Source organism: Cetorhinus maximus, chromosome 1, assembly GCF_964194155.1.
Source record: "Cetorhinus maximus chromosome 1, sCetMax3.hap1.1, whole genome shotgun sequence".
NCBI lineage: Eukaryota > Metazoa > Chordata > Chondrichthyes > Lamniformes > Cetorhinidae > Cetorhinus > Cetorhinus maximus.
Window position 1 is genome coordinate 213,070,511 of NC_135879.1, and position 15,993 is coordinate 213,086,503.

The following is a 15,993-nucleotide window of genomic DNA, read 5'->3' on the forward strand; positions in this document are numbered from 1 at the left end:
TGAGTACAGTCAATAGCACCCTGGATGTGGAGGAACATAGAAATGGCTGTGAAGCCTCTGGCTTGCTCAGCCTGGCTGGCTCTGTTTGTCCGGTAATGAAGGAAGCGTCAGTGACCAGCTGGATGCAACTGTGGACAGCTGATTAGGACACTCCACGCAGATCCTCCACTGATCCCTGGAAAGATCTGGATGCAAAATAATTGAGGGCTACTGTGGCCTTTAGAGCCACTGGCATTGGGTGCCCACCCACACAGTTGGAGGTGATCTCCGGCCCAATCATCTGGCATATGGATATCATGGTGTCCCTAGAGAGGCAGAGCCTCCTGCAGCAATGGACCTTAGACATGTTGAGGTAGCTGAATCACTGCCTGTACACTCTGGCAGCAGGATAGTGGCGTCTTCTATGGTGCCTTCCACCTTGCTCTCCCTGCTGGCCCTGCACCCCCTGTGACTGTGCCTCTCCTCCCACAGGTCTCTCCCTGGGACGATTGCTGCGGACACCAGGCCTCTTCTCCCTTCTGCCCCTCTCTTCCTCTTCAGAGGGGGTGCCATCAACAGAGTAAACAATCCCCACCTGCTGGGATGCAGATAGCGCTGTCCTGTGCACTGAAGGCTGCACTCAGCAGAAATCCTCCAAGAGAGCTGACAAAACAAGAGTCCTCAAAACAAAGCTAACAAAGCAAATACTTCAGAAGAAACCACAGGAAAAGGTATGAAATCTCAGCAATAAAGTAGCAGCAAACTCTCACCTGAACTCCTAACAACGCACACAGCCAATGCTCCAGTCCCTTTTTATCCCGCCCTGGGATGAGAAATGACAAAAAACGGATTGGCTGTCTGCCCATGCGACGAATGCTAAATTGCACGGACAATGTAAAATTAGGATCACTTGGGTTTTTAATAGGCTTAATTGCCTGCTTAATTGTCAGCGGGCGCGCTTCCAGCTCCTGTGCGCACCTGCCTACTGTAATGTTGCACGCAAGCGCGAAGATGTCGGGATGTGTGCCTGTTCATTCAAAGTAAAATTCTGACGTATGTTTAATTGAAGAAAGAAAGCGAGGAGTTGGTGAGTCTTTCTTTTTTAAGTACTAAGTTTTATTATCTCATAGAGAGAGGAATGGCAGGGTAGTTCCGATTTCTCGAGTGCACATCCTCCGCCATGTGGAAGCTCCAGGATACTTCCAATATCCTGGATAACAATATGTGCAGGAATGTCATCAGCTGCAGCAATTCAAGCTCCTGGTTTTGGAGCATGCGCACAGCTGGCATCACAGCAGCGCATCCACAAAGTTGAGAGCTTTGTGGATAGCATGTGTGGTCACCTGCAGCTTAAGGGTATGCAGGGAGACAGGGAATGGGTGACCAGAAGGCAGTCAATAAGAAACAGGCAGGTAGTGCAGTCGTCCCCTGAGTGCATCTCACTCTCCAACCAGTATTCAGTTCTGTATGTGGATGAAAGTGATGGTTCTTCTGGGAAGTGCAGCTAGAGCCAAGTCCATGGCACCAAGGCTGGCTCAGTTGTACAGTGGGGTCATGAAGAAAATTGAAAGAGCAATTGAGATAGTTAGGGTAACAGACTGGTGTTTCTGCGGCTGCAAATGTGAATCCAGGATGGTGTGCTGCCTCCCTGGTTCCAAGGTCAAGTATGTCACTAAACAGCTGTAGAGCACCCTGAGGGGCGAGGGTGAAAAGCCAGTGGTCGTGATCTACATCAGTACCAATGACATAGGAAGAAAGCGGGATGTGGTCCTGCAATCAGAATTTAGGGAGCTAAGTAGGAAGTTAGCAAGCATGACTTCAAAAGTAGTAATCTTCAGATCATTCCCACACAAGTGAGTATAGAAATAGGGGGATAAAGCAGTTGGATGCATGACTGGTGCAGGAAGAAGGGCTTTAGACACTTAGGACAATGGGGCCAGTTCTGGGGAAAATGGGACTTGTACAGGCTAGACGGGTTGCATCTAAACAGAGCTGGGACCAATTTCCTTGAAAGGCAATTCTTAATGCTTTTGGGGAGAGTTTAAATTAACTTGTCAGGGGTGTGGGAACCAAGAGGTAATACTAGAGAGGAATACAAAGGTGCACAGAATACAGGGAGAGACCATCGGCACCAGAGTAAGAAATAGTGAATTATTAGTTGGATTCAGTGTAAGGGTGCAAGTGATAAACTCTAAATTTGGGGTTGCTGCGCATGTAGTGTGGTAAACAAGACTGGTGCGGCAAGGAGTGTGGTAAACAAGACTGGTGAGCTGCAGGCACGGATAGTCATGTGGAAATATGATGCAGTGGCGATAACGGAGACCTGGCTCAAATAAGGGCAAGCCTGGGTATTAAATATTTCTGGATACAAGGTGTTCAGGAAAGATAGGAAAGTAAGAAAAGGGGGCAGGATTGATGAAGGAGAACATTGCAGTGCTGGAGAGTGGATGTCCCAGAGGGGTCATGGACAGAATCTATTTGGCTAGAGCTAAGGAACAAAAAAAGGTGCAATTACATTGTTCAGTGTAGAGATTTAGGAAAGATGGGAAAGATATAGAGAAACAAATTTTCAAGGAAATTACAGAGGTGCAAGAATTACAGAGTAGTTATAATGGGGGAATGTAATTATCTGAATATAGACTGGGATAGTAGTAGTGCAAAGGACAGAGAGGGGACAGATTTCCTAGAGCGTGTTCAGGAAATTTTCTTCAGCAGTATGTTTCCAGTCCAATGAGAAAGGAGGCACTGCCAGACCTGGTTCTTGGGAATGAAGTGGGCCAAGAGGATCGAGTGTTGGTAGGGCAGCATTTAGGAGACAGTGATCATTGTATCATAAGGTTTAGGTTGACTATGGAAAAGATCAATGAACAATCCAAAGTAAGAACTGGGGGAAAGCCAACTTCAATGGAGTAAGAATGGATCTGAGCCAGATAATTTGGAATCAAAGGCTGGCAGGCAAAACTGTAACTGAACAATGGGCTGCTTTTAAAGATGAGATGGTTTGAGTACAGTCAAGGTATATTCCCATGAAGGGGAAAGGTAAGGCAAACAAATTCAGACCTCCCTGTATGACAAAAGACATGGAGATTAAGATGAAGGACAAATGGTGTGCTTATCATACTTGTCAAGTGGATAATACAACTGAGAACCAGGATGAATATAGAAGAATCAGGGGAGAATTGAAAAAGCAGATAAGAGAAGCAAAGAGAGAATATGAGAAGAGACTGATAACTAACATAAAAGACAATCCAAAACTATTATATAGGCATATAAATAGTAAAAGGGTGGTAAAAGAAAGATTGGGGCCATTTAGAGACCAAAAAAGCATGGCAGGGAGCATGGCTCTGGTATTAAATGAATACTTTGAATCTGTCTTTACCAAGGAAGAAGATGCTGCACAGGTCATGATGAAAAATGAGGTAGTTCAGACACTTAAAGGGTTTAAAATTAACAAGGAGGTGGTTTTGGTTGGGCTGTCTGTTTTTTTTATTCATTCACGGGCTCTGGGCTTCGCTGGCTGGGCCAGCATTTATTGCCCATCCATAGTTGCCCTTGAGAAGGTGGTGGTGAGCTGCCTTCTTGAACTGCTGCAGACCATGTGGTGTTGTTAGGAAGGGAGTTCCAGGATTTTGACTCAGTGACAGGGAAGGAATTGTGATATATTTCCAAGTCAGGATGGTAAGTGACTTGGGGAACTTGCAGGTGGTGGTGTTCCCATCTATCTGCTGCCCTTGTCTTTCTAGATGGTAGTGGTCTTGGGTTTGGAAAGTGCTGTCTAACGAGCCTTGCTGAATTCCTGCAGTGCATCTTGTAGATGGTACACGCTGCTGTTACTGTGCGTCGGCGGTGGAGGGGATGAATGTTTGTGGATGTGGTGCCAATCAAGCAGGCTGCTTTGTCCTGGACGGTGTCAAGCTTCTTGAGTATTGTGGGTGCTGCACTCATCCAGGCAAGTAGGGAGTATTCCATCATATCCCTGACTGGTGCCTTGTGGACAGGTTTTGGCGAGTCAGGAGTTGAGTTACTCATCGCAAGATTCCTAGCCTCCGACCTGCTCTTGTAGCCACAGTATTTATATGCTAGTCCAGTTCAGTTTCTGATCAATGGTAACCCCCAGGATATTGATCGTGGGGATTCTGTGATGGTAATGCCATTGACTGTCACAGAGTGATGATTAGATTCTCTCTTGTTAGAAATGGTCACTGCCTGGCACTTGTGTGGCGGGAATGTTACTTGCCACTTGTCAGCCCAAGCCTGGATATTGTCCAGGTCCTGTTGCTTTTGAACATGCACTGCTTTTGTGTCTGAGGAGTCGTAAATGGTGCTGAACATTAGCGAACTTATAGTTGGTAAGATACCGTGAATGCATACAAGCATACTAAGGGAAGTGAGAGTGGAAATTGCAGAAACACTGGCAATAATTTTCTAATCTTCCTAAGACTCAGGGTGGTGCCAGAGAACTGCAGAATTGCTAATTTTACACGTTTGTTCAAAAACGTTCTAAAGGTAAGTCCATTAATTACAGGCCAGTCAGTTTAACCTTGGTGGTGTGAAAGCTTCTAGAAACAATAATTCAGGACAAAATTAATAGACACGTGGACAAATGTGGGTTAATTAAAGAAAGCCAGTACAGATTTGTAAAAGCGAAATCGTGTTTAACTAACTTATTTGAGTTTTTTGATGAGGTAACAGAGAGGGTTGCTGAGGGTAATGCTGTTGTTGGACTTCCATAAGACATTGATACAATGCCACGCAACGGACTTGTGAGCAAGTTAGAGCTTATGGAATAAAAGGGACAGTAACAGGGATACGAAATTGGCTGAGTGGAAAGAAACAGAGATTAGTGCTTTTTTTAGTCTGAAGGAGTAAAGCCAACAGCAGTAAAACCAGTTTCAATGATTCTTCTTCACCTGGCCATGCCAAGACAAATCTCTCAGAATATGTAGAAGGCTGCAGAATGCATCTCTTCGACTAGACACTGCCTCCCTCTCACATCTGAATGTGGTAGCTCACAAAGTCAAGCAGTCTTTTCTCTCTGCTGACCACAAGGAACCTCTGTCTGCCTATGATATTCATTGATTTGGAGGGAAGCTTGTAACCTGATCTCAAAATGGCTTCTTCTGCCCACTTCCCCATGGCAACGTGAAACACACTAACATTGTATCTCAGCACACCTGTTTACAACCTGATACCTTCAACACCTTCCTGGGATTTTGGGAGACTCAGAGTCTATTCATTGCAAACTCAAAGATTGTTGCCATTGTCTCCAAGCATAAAAATCTTGCATCTTCTTCTCAGTAAAACAATCTAACTTTCCTTTGATCACTAACAAACCATTCAGGCTTACCGTCAGACAGAATTCAGAACAGGTCACAGGACCACCTTCATTTATCCTAAATTTAAAGCTACAGTCCTAAAGTATAATAATTTTATAAACCTTATAATTGTAACAGACAACACAACCCTGTTTGACCCCACTGCGGATCCTAAAGGGTTCCAATGTTGCACCATCATAGCCGACTTTACCCATCAGGTTATCATGGAGAGAGATCACTTTGAGTAGCTTTGGCTGGAGCCAACTTTCTCCAGCAACTTAAATAGTCTGCCTCGACTCACATGGTTGAATTCCCTGGTGAGATCGATGAAAGAAATATATAGTGGTCTCCTTTGTTTATGGTTTTTCTCTTGCAGCTGCTGGACTGAGTGATCATGTCAATTGTAGATCTTCCAGTTCAGAAACCATAATGGGATTTGGGATAGATGCATTCAGCCAAGACCTGCAGTCTGACAAGGGCTACTTTCCCCACAATGCTTAGCAGGGAGATGCCATAATAGTTGTTCTAATTGTTGCCATCGCTCTTGTTCTTGTACAGCGTCACACCTTTACATCATACACATCCTGAGCCTCTGCTCCCTCCCTCTCTCAACCGGAGACAGAGAAGTTCATGCAAATGCTGCAGAAGTGCCAGTTTCCTGTGCTTGATGGGTTCAGGCGATATAACATCAGTATCTGGAGCTTTGCCCATGGCAAGCAAGTCAGTGGCTTTGCTAAGCCCCTCCACTGTGGGTTCGATATCCAACTCTGCCATGACAGGCAGGTTTTCTGTGGTGTCTAGAGCTTCCTCGGTGAGTGCTTTTCCTACAGTACAACTCAATGTAGTGTTCCACCTACCTCTCCAACTGTTTATTGCAGTCAGTGATGACTTTCCCTGCCTTTGTTTTCAATGGAGCCATTTTCTTTCCTGATAGACCTGTTTCCTTTTTGATTCCTGCATGCATGCTCCTGATATTTTCTGTGCTGATGGACATGGGGATATTCTGGCAGATTTGTAACCACCACCTAGCAGTTTGTTGGATTTTACTTTGAGTGGCTTTTAAGGCATTCAGAGTTTTCTTGCTTGGATCTCTCTTGTAATTAATGAGAGTGGACTGCTTTACTTCAATGACAGGTTCCATCGCAGTGATGTTAGCTTTGAACCAGTCGGCATTTTTAGATTCTTGCTTCCTATATGTTGAGAGTGAGGCATTGTAGATGGTGTCTCAACAGTCCATTTTGCTCTGCACTTTGTATGAGAATGCTGGAGAGTGCCTGTTCAATCGAACTGTTGTTTTTTTATTTGGGTGGCAATATGGCTGATGTTGATACAAGGATGGCATTTCTGCTTTGAATGAAAAAACTTTAAGTGTTGAATCCTCACCCTAGTGCACACCAGGGGGTGATCTGTATCACAGTCAGAGCATTGGTGGTTGTGTGTGTTGAGAATGCTGTTCAGAGTCACGTCAGGTGATGGTCAAATCCAGCTGGTGTCAACGCCCTGACCTTGAATGTCGCTAGGACACCTTTGGTATGGTTTGAAAGTGGTGGAGGCAGGTTCAATCAAGGCACTCAAAAGGGAATTAGACTGTTATCTGAAAAGGGAGAATGTGCAGGGTTATGGGGAAAAGGCAGGGGAATGGCACTAGATGAATTGCTCATTTGGACAGCCAGTACAGACACGATGGGCCGAATGTTCTCCTTCTGTCCTGTAACAACTCTGAGAAAGGTGTTAGTTATAAAAAGCTCATGGTAGTAGCAAAGCTCAAGTAGACTCTGTCCATTCTTATTTATTTTTCCCAGGCCATGGTGTCTGAGGCAGGAGGACCATTCCTCTTGCGTTGAAATCATCCAGTAGGTAAAGATGTCCTGACTTAGGAATTCTGCTGCTAGCTCTTTATAGAACTGGTCTTTTGCCTCTGTAGTGGAGCACAACATTGGAGCATAGGTTATTCATGAGGTTAAGTGGCCCTGTTTCAGTTGAGAGGTGGGTGGAGAGAACAGTTCTGGTGGTGGGTTGTAGGGTTAGGAGCTATACATTTGTAATGTCTAAGGAGTTTAACAGTTAATGTGCTTGAATTCACAATACACCATGGGGTAATGGTGAATGGAAAGACCATAAGACATAGGAGCAGAATTTAGGTTATTCGGCCCATCGAGTCTGCTCCGCCATTCAATCGTGGCTGATAAGTTTCTCAACCCCATTCTCCCGCCTTCTCCCCGTAACCTTTGATCCCCTTACCAATCAAGAACCTATCTATCTCGGTCTTAAATACACTCAATGACCTGGCCTCCACAGCCTTCTGCGGCAATGAATTCCATAGATTCACCACTCTCTGGCTAAAGTGTATAAGAGTATGAGGGGCATAGATAGGGTGAATAGGAAGGCACTTTTTTCATTAGTAGAGGGTTCAATAACCAGGGGGCACAGATTTAAGGTAAGAGGTAGAAGGCTAAGAGGGGAGTTGAGGAGAAATATTTTCACCCAGAGGGTGATGGGAGCCTGGAACTCTCTGCCTGAAAGGGTGGTTGAGTGAGAAACTCTCGTAACATTTAAGAAGTATTTAGATATTCACTTGCATTGCCACAGCCTCCAGGGCTATGGGCCAAGTGCTGGAAAATGGGATTAGTGCAGTCAGATCTTTGTTGACCAGCGTGGACACGATGGGCCGAGTTGCCTTCTTCTGTGCTGTAAACGTCTATGAGTCCAAAGTTTAGTTGGATCAGTGGCGGATGCTGGGCAGGACCTACATAAGAACATAAGAACTAAAAAAAAAGGGGTTAAGATTAGTTTAGGGTTGAGCTCCGATTTCGATGAGGTATTAGGAAACGTGTGCTTCCAATGTGATTGTCAATATTTCTACACTTCTTCCATTATAAAAATCGTAATCTTGTCACTCCTGCCCTCCCTCCATCAATAGCCTTTTCCCCTGATCCTCTTTTCAAGGGCTTTGCGCTTGCCTGCAAACTGTTTAATCTCTAACATTTTCCAGCTTTTATGAAAGTTCATTGACCTGAAACGTTAACGTTTATCCCTCCACAGGTGCTGCCTGACCTGCTGTGTTTTCTGTTTGTATTTTTCACCGTGGGCAGCATTTTGTTTTTTTAAATATTTTCTATTGACGTATTTTTCTCACCTACGGATTAGACCCCGACTAGGGCGCAGAACACAGCATCAAAAGGCCCATCGTGATTGTCCACAGTTGGGCGGCTTTGCATTCTCTGCCTTCATTGGTCCTTCAGGTTGTCAATCAATCAAGGAGCAGGTGATCCGCGCCAGCGGTTTAGCTCCGCCTTTACTCGTCGCTGATTGGCGAAATCTGCCAAAGAAAAAATCCCGAGGCCGCTCTCGTCCCGTTGCTAATACATCATGGGGTGTGAGGCGGAGCGGCGGCCGTGAGGCGCGCGGTGGGCGGGCAGCAGTTCCTTAAACCGCCCCGCCCACCCGGGGGGGGGGAGCTTGCTCTTCTCTGATTGGTGGTCACCTGCCGCCCTTCAAATGACGGTTGGAGGGGCGGGAGCAGTGGCCGGGGTGGGGCGTGCACGCGGGGTTTGCGGTGATTGGCTCTCAGTGGTGTCGATCAAAAGCACCCCAGGCGACTGCCCTCCCCTCCCCTCCTCTCCTCTGTGCTCTGCTCTGCTCTGTCCTGTCTGTGGCTGCTGTGAAGTTAGGCTGTTACGTGAGTGGAAGGGCAATATATCTATGTAAATATTTCCCCCTCTTTTTTATTTGTAAGGTTGGGTGAGGTTTACTTTCTCACTTACCAACCACATCTTTTATAATTACAGGAGGTGGGAGAGGAGAGGAGAGGAGACACACATATCCATCCGGGCTCCTGATTCACTGACACCATCACCAAGGGATTGTGGTCTGATAGAGGGAAGAGACATTAAAAGAGAGGAAAAAAAAGATCTGAAGGGGAAAATAAATAACAGCAGTTAACACTGATACAACAGGTACTGTCTGTCTATCTGTGTGCGCGCTTCTTCTGTGAGAACATCGTTGCTGTATTTGTTGATAAACTTCTGATGTCAGGGATGGAAGGGTCATGGTTGGTGGGGGTTTTATTTTTGGTGGATTAAAGGGACTACATTTTTTTTTTAAAAACCCTGACAGTTGGATAGATCAGGTATCGTTTTGAATTGGAGAAACATCCTTTCAGGGGGCTTGTCAGGTAGTCTAGCTCTAGTGGTGCCTGAAAGAAGGGAAGATGCCATTCTGTAGTCTGCGAGACAGGCAATGAAGGGAGTTTGCCCAGGTATTTGCTGTACATGGAAATGGTTGATGAGTTATAAATTATAGGATTATTGCTTAATCTAGGGGATAGGAGTGAGAGAGTTTGTTAGTGTTTTAGTGTATGTGAAAATTGCATTATTCAGTGATCTATGAAATTAAGGGAGCTTGTCGATGATTGTACATGGAAGAGGTTGCCAGGTGTGGGTGTGTCACAAGATCCTCCAGTAATGCGGGGGGACGAAGTTAATGGAACATTCTGCATGAAACTTGTGATTGCTGACCAGAGCAATGAAAGGGGTTCTGTCCTTTGTAGTCAACTCGACCAATAAGAATAGCCGCTCCTTGTCAGCAGAAGAAAGCAATCCCAACCAGAACCGAGTAGCGTCGTGTAAAAGACGATCAGATGTGTTCTAGATGGCGAGCAGGCGTAGGTCAGTCGTGCCTTATTGTGCAAGTCAATGTTCTCAACCATCACTCTGTTGAAGTCAAAATACCACTTGCAACTGTTGGACAAAAACCTGAAATCTGCACTAAGATGTATTGTACCTGATAAAGTAATGCCAGAATTCTAAACTTTGGTGAAAGATGGAATGATGTTTAAGTAAATGTGCACATTAAAGACTATACTGTGTGTAAGACATTTTCCACTAAAATTAGTGCACATGGCTAAACTGATGACATTGTAGCCATGCATGTGACTTGTTAGCGATTCCTCCTTACAGGATTTTTCAATCATCAAGAATTTTGTAAATGATTAAGAAATCAGATGCTATATATTTATTAATTTATTAAATGTTGTATTGTAAAGGATTTTACAAAATGGAATGAATAATAATAAATATAAAAGTAAGTTGGTTTTTATGTTGTTGGGAAGAAATGTAGAAATTTCTGAGATAGAGTGTATTAGCATGGGTCATTACATGATTGGGGGTAGGGGGTTGTTGGGGCTATATGTGCTACACCAAGGTGCAGGAACTAGTGGGTTACTTTTATGGTATATAGCATAAGCAAATTTATAAGCAATAGGTTTCTTGTGATGTGGAATGGAGAAAAAACATCAGTTGTGTGCCTATACTATTTCAATCGAGTAGTTGGAATTACCTGAATGTTATAAGATTCACTTAGCACAATCTAGGGTTGGTGTGGCAGAAGAGAAAGCCCCTTTTCAAAGTAAAAAGACAATATAACTAAATTTATAGTCACAGATTAGTCTAAGAAAAAACTTACAATTATACAGTGCAATTAACAACTTCAGGACATTCGAAATCACTTTACAGCTAATTAAGTACTTTTTACAAAGAAGGACTAGTCACTATTGTAGGAGACACCACAGCCAATTTGCACACGGCAAGCTCAGACGAAGAGCAGTGTGATAATGATCAGATAATTTGTTTTAGTGATTTTGATTGAAGGATAAATATTGACCAGGTCACTGGGGACAACACCCCTGCATTTCTTCGCAATAGTGCCATGGGATCTTTTAACTTCCACCTTAGAGATCAGTTGGGGCCTTGGTTTAATGTCTCATCCAAAAGAAGACATCCCCAACAGTGAAGTTCTCCCTCAAATAAGAACATAAGGAATAGGAGCATGAGTAGACCATACCCCTCAAGCCTGCTCCACAATTCATTATGATCATGGTTCATCTTCTGTTTTAACTCTGCTTTCCCATGCATTCCTCATAGCCCTTGATTCCCTGAGACAGCAAAAATCTGTTTGTCCAGTACTGACTGCATTGGAATGTCAGCCTAGATTTTTGTGCTCAAGGTTCTGGAGTGGGACTCAAACCCACAATTTTCTGATGTAAATGTGCTACCAACAAAGCCAAAGCTGATCCTGTCTCATATTAAATATGTTGCCTTGGATATTGTTCAATGTGGCTGCTTCAATTTCAACAATTTAATAAAGTATTGCTGAGACTTGGATTCTGTCAAAAGTAGACATAGGCATACATTTTGAAATTTAAAATTTGAAATAATACATCTTAAATATATTTTGTTTGTATGGGAAGGGGCAGTTTTTTAATTTTGATTGGTGAATATGCTCAGCTTCTGGTTGAAAATAACTTGTGAAGCTGCATGAGGCACTATAAAGGGCATGGGAAAGGAGTGACATGACAATCTCTTAAAAAGGAGAGGTGGCCGGAAAATTGTCATATGAAAATATGTTTATCTCAGAACTACCTCTTTGTGTTTTTCCCATACTGTTTTTCACCGAGCATCGGCAAATTTTTATTTTCTACAAATCAAAATTATTTAGATTTAAAGGGAAAATGATTGTTTAGGATGATAAATTTAAAGATTGGTGGGAGGAATTAAAGAGAAGCATATTATCTAAAGGGTGAGAGATTACAGAGCTCAGAAATGCAGAGGGATCTGGGTGTCTTAGTGCATGAATTGCAAAAGGCTAGCCTGCAGGTACAACAAGTAATTCGGAAAGCTAATAGAATGTTTATTGTGAGGGGAATTGAATATGAAAATAGGGAGGTTATGCTTCAGTTATACAGGGCATTGGTAAGACTACATCTGGAGTACTGTGTACAGTACTGGTCTCTTTATTTAAGGAAGAATGTAAATGCGTTGGAAGCAGTTCAGAGAAAGTTTACCCGACTAATATCTGGAATGGGCAGGTTGTCTTATGAGGAAAGGTTGGACAGGCTAGACTTGTATCCGGTGGAGTTTAGAAGAGTAAGAGGCATCTTGATTGAAACATATAAGATCTTGAGGAAAGTGGAAAAGAGTGGATGTAAAGAGTATGTTTCCTGTTGTGGGAGAATCTAGAACTAGGGGCCACTGTTTAAAAATAAAGGGTCGCCCATTTAAAACGCAGATGAGGTGAAATTTTTTCTGAGGGTCATGAGTCTTTGGAAGTCTCTTCCTGAAAAGGTAGTGAAAGCAGAGCAGAGCAGAGAATATTTTTAAGGTAGAGGAGGATAGATTCTTGGTAAGCAAGGGGCTGATAGGTTATCGGGGGTGGGCGGGATGCAGATTTGAGGTTACTACCAGATCAGCCATGACCTTATTAAATGGTGGAGCAGGCTCGAGGGACTGAATGGCCTACTCCTGCTCCTTGTTCATATGTTTGATTCTGCTAGAATACTGAGACAGTGAGTTGGAAATGTGGCTAACAAAGTTTCAGAATGTTGAACAGCAGAAGTCGGATCTGAGGCCTTGTGGTTATGTGAAATGTTGCTTTTCAGAAAATCTGATTAAATGGTACAATACTTAAAAATTGTGACATGCTTCCTAACAAAAGTATTTTTCTGGTTAATTTCAACATTAATTGATGGCTATGTATGTTACACAGTAGCATATTTTAATAGGAATGGTTCTATGACATGATTTCCCAAAATTATGAGAGTTCTATGGCTCATGAAGGATGCAGGCATGACTGAGGAAAGAAGTGTTATTTCCACAAATTTAAATTTGGTACTGATATTTGATGAAGTGTTTGTTGAGTGCCAGGATTTTGGTAGATTTTAGATGAAAGCAGAATTCATTAATACTCTACATTGTTTCAGTCAGTGTTTAATGGTATATCACACCATCTATGTTCTTTCCTCTACAGCCCACGTTTAACATTTAACATATTAGTTAAATATCTAGATGAATGAAAATGTGTAATATATGTATGTAAAAACGGGTTTACAGTGAAGATTGAAAGACTAAGAGAAAAAGACATGTTACTGGTAGCCAGTTGCCTAGCAAGCCAAAAATACCAATTGCCTTAATTTGAGTATGCTTTGAAATTATTTTTGGTCTCAGAAACGTTCTGCTTTATTGGAATGTCTTTTGTCATGTTAATGTTGTTGTTTGTTACCTCTTGCCAGACTAAATCCAAAAATCTATACAATAAATTTGGTATGAGAGGCATGTGTTCCATTGAAAGTTCCTATGCAAACCAGATATTACAGGAAAATGCATTATGAAAATGTCCATAATTTTTAAACACTACAGATGGTGTAGTGCCAAAACCTTCATTGTTATGGGTGCCACAAATTGACCGTAATGTCACATCCACTTTTCAGTCAATGTCTGTCATATCTACATTTACCCACAAATCATTCAAAATGTTTTCGAAAATAAAATCTACCATTTGTCTTTAATAACTGAAATTTCTACTTACAAAGGATTTAATTTTTTAAAAATGAAAATCACTAATTTATCCAGTGAATTGTTCTTAATACCTTCACTAAATCTTTTACCTAAAATTTCTATGCCAACAAAGCCTCTTTAAGGGAAACAAATACATAAGCAAGAGGTGAAGGGAAACAGGTTAAGAGAGACTTTAGTGTCTCACCACACACCTATGTAGGGGACTGATTGAAGGTTTAAGTGACAATGGAATAAGGAGGAGGGGAGGATGCAAGGTTTGAGCGAGTAATTGTGGCTGGAGGAAACCACGGAGATTCATGAATTGTTTTGATATCTACACTGCTGGTTTCTCAGCTTGAAGTAAAACTTCATAGAATCACAGAATTGTAACCGTGTAGAAGAAGGCCATTCGGCCCATCGTGTCTGCACCGGCTCTCTGAGCATTTTAACTTAGTACTAATCTCCTGCCTTTTTCCCATAACCCTGCACATTGTTTCTATTTAAATAATCATCCAATGCCCTCTTGGGTGCCTCAATTGAACCTACCTCCACCAAACTTCCACGCAGTGCATTCCAAATCCTAACTGCTTGCTGTGTGAAAAAGTTTTTTCTCACCTCGCATTTGCTTCTTTTGCAAAATACTTTAAAACTGTGCCGTCTGGTTTTTGATCCATTTATGAGCGAGAACAGTTTCTCCCTATCTACTCTGTCCAGACCCCTTCTATCAAGTCTCCTAGCCTTCTCCTCTCCAAGGAAAACAGTCCCAACTTCTCCATTCTTTCCTCATAACTGAAGTGTCTCATCCCTGGTCCCATTCTTGTAAGCCTATTCTGCACTCTCTCAAATGCATTCACGTCCTTCCTATAGTGTGGTGCCCAGAACTGTACACAGTACTCCAGCTGAGGTCAAACAAGTGTCTTATATAAGTTCATCATAGCCTCCCTGCCCTTGTACTCTATGCCCCTATCAATGAAGCCTAGAATACTGTCTGCTTTAGAAACAGCTCTCTACCTGTCCTGCCACCTTTAATGACTTATGTACATATACACCCAGGTCCTGCAGCCGTTGTGACATCCTTGACCCTAGCACCAGGGAGGCAACAAACCATCCTAGAGTCACGTTGACGGCCACAGAAATGCCTGTCTGCTCCCATAACTACAGGAGAACTCGTTAATCACCGAGACCAGATTGTCTCACTTTGTGATTTCAATCTTCCTCACCTTTCATGTAATGGTGTATCAAGTGCTCCTATTTGTAAGCTCAAATTTATAATACTTCTCATGTAAATTTAGTTCCAACACCATTTTTCTTTTTTTTAATATACTTGACTTGGTTCCTTCTGAGGCTTAATAGTTCTGACATACTTCAGACTAGAGTTTCTGATCATGTTACCCTGATACCATTTACTGTCACAGATACTGCAGCTTCTTGTAGCTAATTCTACTAGGTGATCTGTTGTTATGATATGTCATGCTCCTCTGTCTTGAGCCAGCATCTCACATTCTCTGTAGCTCATTTGCAACCACCCTGATGTCTGTCATTTAACTGCTCCTAGATCAATCCTTCTTTCTGCTGCCCTCCACTTTTCCCTCTAGAACAGATCTCTGATCTCTTGCAGATAGCTTGTTCTGAAAAGTGAGCTGTGTTGTCACCAACCACAATGTTGAAATAATTGTCCTGAAAGTAAGAATCAAAGTTATTGTAGTTGAAATAACCCTGATTGGAACTCTAGACTTTTGTGTTTAAATTGCTTGTTTCAATCCTTTATCTGGCTGTTTGCTAATCAATCAATTAATCAACTGGAGTAAATCTGGATATTGTCTCTTTCAATAAATGATCACTTCTATTGTAATAAATGTAGCATCTGAGTCTATCTGATTTTAGTTGATATTTATGAAGAACACAATTACAATTTCATTCCAGATAGTACACAGAGGTAATTTAGACCCATACATTACAACAATGTGGTAGACAAGTATTTTCCGTCACCAGCTTTCTGAGCTCTATGATTTCACAAGATGCTCTTTTGAAACCTGTGCCACCAATGCACCTTCAGTGTGCTCCCTCATAAATCATATTAGATGACATAGGGGAAATTTTGACTTTGGGTGATCATGTAAGATGTGTAATATTGGCTCAACCACCAGCTAAACACCCTTCCTTATTTATGTTACCTTGAAAAGTCTATCTATATTGCAAGTTTTACACCACTATTCAGTCAGAATTACCCGGAGAGTGTCACTGCTCCTTCACTCCCTCTCCCAAAATGAAAGCTGTTTTGTGGAAATGGGTCTTTTCTTACATGCAGTTGTTTTTCAGCCAATTGTGATTACTTTTCAAACCAAGATTTTTTTTTGTATTTTATTAAA

At 42.4% G+C, this 15,993-nt stretch overlaps 1 protein-coding gene across 2 annotated transcripts in view; it reads left to right on the top strand.

Annotated features, from left to right (window-relative positions):
- Window positions 1–9,099: 9,099 nt before the first annotated feature.
- The window catches only part of zbtb7c (zinc finger and BTB domain containing 7C), a 266,111-nt gene continuing 259,217 nt past the window's right edge, over window positions 9,100–15,993 (top strand). For both annotated transcript variants that reach the window (XM_078552824.1, XM_078552826.1), the window contains exon 1: window positions 9,100–9,250. The gene's annotated coding sequence lies outside the window, so the exon portion shown is untranslated. The remainder of the gene's footprint in view (window positions 9,251–15,993) is intronic.